Source organism: Octopus bimaculoides, chromosome 25 (genome assembly GCF_001194135.2).
Source record: "Octopus bimaculoides isolate UCB-OBI-ISO-001 chromosome 25, ASM119413v2, whole genome shotgun sequence".
Taxonomy (NCBI): domain Eukaryota; kingdom Metazoa; phylum Mollusca; class Cephalopoda; order Octopoda; family Octopodidae; genus Octopus; species Octopus bimaculoides.
Window position 1 is genome coordinate 22735149 of NC_069005.1, and position 2230 is coordinate 22737378.

The window sequence follows — 2230 nt, forward strand, 5'->3', positions numbered from 1 at the left end:
ACACACACACACACTATGGGCTTCTTTCAGTTTTCATTTACCAAATCCATTCACGAGGCTTTGGTAGGCCCAGGAACTATAGTAAAAGACACTTGTCCTAGTTGCTATGCAGTGTGACTGAACTCCAGAGCATGTGGTTGGGAAGTAAACTTCTTAGACATACAGCTATGCTTGTACCTATATGTATCTCCCTGCTAGTGCTATAAACAAGCGTGCATTTTGCACCAAAATCCAATACGAGAGTTTCTCTCATGATATCTCCCACAGCATAGTTTGTTCTCACAGAACATCCACATTTAAATGCGGTTAAATATTACCTCTCTGTATTACCTCTGCTGCTAATATATATTTTCTAACAAGCTCACTGGTAAATTGTGACACCAGTGCATGTTCAGACACTGTTATTCTATATATTTCCGGCGGCGAGATGAGTTACTGCTATCTCTAGCAGTTGAGCAACCATCACCGATGAGACCAAGGAAGGTCGAAATCATGTGATCTGGTGGTCTTAGTGCTGGAGTTGGTCAGGATTTATCTCCCTGCTAGTGATATAAACAAGTGTGCATTTGGCACCAAAAGCCAATATAAGAGTTTCTCTCATGGTATCTACCACAGTATAGTTTGTTCTAACAGAACATCCATATTTAAGTGGGGTTAGATATTACCTCTTGGTATTAATACTGCCTCTGTTGCTAATATATTTTCTAACAATCTCACTGGTTAGACATGACAACCGATGTCGGTGTGTTTATGTCCCCGTAACTTAGTGGTTCAGCTAAAGAGATAAAATAAGTACTAGGCTGACAAAGAATAAGTCCTGGGGCCGATTTGTTCGACTAATGGTGGTGCTCCTGCATGGCCATAGTCAAATGAATGAAACAAGTAAAAGTGTAAAAGAATAAGTGTACATTTTGTACTGAAAGCTTCTGTATGATAGCTTCTCACATGGTGGTATCTACTGCAACCCCCATTTCAGGGCCAGATTCACCCCTTCAGCACTGTGTGCAACTCAACCACATTGATGTGGTTGTAATTGTCTGCTTTTCAAAGCCAGGCTGCGTCCTCCACTTTGACGCCTCTGATTTCCAGTACAAGCCCTATCACTATGCTGCTAGCATTGCACCATACAGTTCCATTCTCCAATTTGAGCATGTACCAGTTCCCCCATACTAGGTCTTCTGCTCTTGTCCTCTCTAGGGTCTCCTGCATTATCCCCCTCCCACTTTCTCTTCCCACTTTGCCTTGTCTCCTCATTTCTTGATGTAGCTGCATGCTGTTTGTAGCCATCCTGTGATTGGGTAGTGACTCACTAGTCTCCCACACATCGAGAATAGTTCCCTCCTGCTGATCTCATTCCACCTCTAAAACACCATTGAGCCTGTTTTATCTCTTTGAAGCTTGAGCCCCAGTGCAGCTCTTCCAACCATTGGCTCCAGTGGCTTCGCAATCAGCCTGAACTTCTTTAGATGACTTACAACCTCTGTGGTGGATACTACAGTCAGTTGCCTTGCTGCCTGTGTGGCAATCTCCCAAAAGTTCAGTAGCAGCCTGACTTTGCCTTTTGTTGGCTGCACCACTGCCATTACATGGAACCTTATGTGTGCGCTTGTGAATGTGTGCATGTGTACATGCGTATATAGATATATGTGCGGGCATGTGAAAACATGCGCATATAGACGCGTCTAACCTTATGGCTTTTTCACATTTTCTTCTGTATTTTGCTTTTAGCCCTATGATGATTTTTTTCTGTGTGTGTGTGTATGGGTGCGAGGTTGTTGAGTGCGTGTGTGTGTATGCGGGTATACCCGTGTATGTGGGTATACCTGTGTATGCGGGTATATATATGTATATGTACATATATGTATAGTTTTTGGCGAGTATGTGGGTGAGCATGTGTGTGTTTCAAGCGAGGGTGGTTTAGTATATACGTATAGGTGAATGTACGGATTGGTGCGCTTACGCGAACACTATAGACTTTTCTACTCCCTTACCTTTACCCCTCCCCTTACTTAGTGGTCTATAGCTCTTTTGTCTTAATAACGGTCAACCTCACAGTAATTTCCCTTTGTTTAATGGTAATTTTTCACAGGAATTTTCAATGGTTGGATAACTGAAGAGATGTTGGCGTGGGTTCCCACCCCAGCATTCGAAATTCAGAGTTTTATCATGGCTACTGAATAAGTGTCACATATTTTTACAGATAAATTCCTCTATTTACATAATATCGAGG

General features: G+C 42.5%; 1 protein-coding gene across 1 annotated transcript in view; it reads right to left on the minus strand.

Moving 5' to 3' along the window:
• Positions 1-2230, minus strand: part of LOC106867435 (harmonin) — a gene marked incomplete at its 5' end in the record, with an annotated part of 38500 nt that overhangs the window by 21646 nt on the left and 14624 nt on the right. The gene's annotated exons all lie outside the window — the stretch shown is intronic.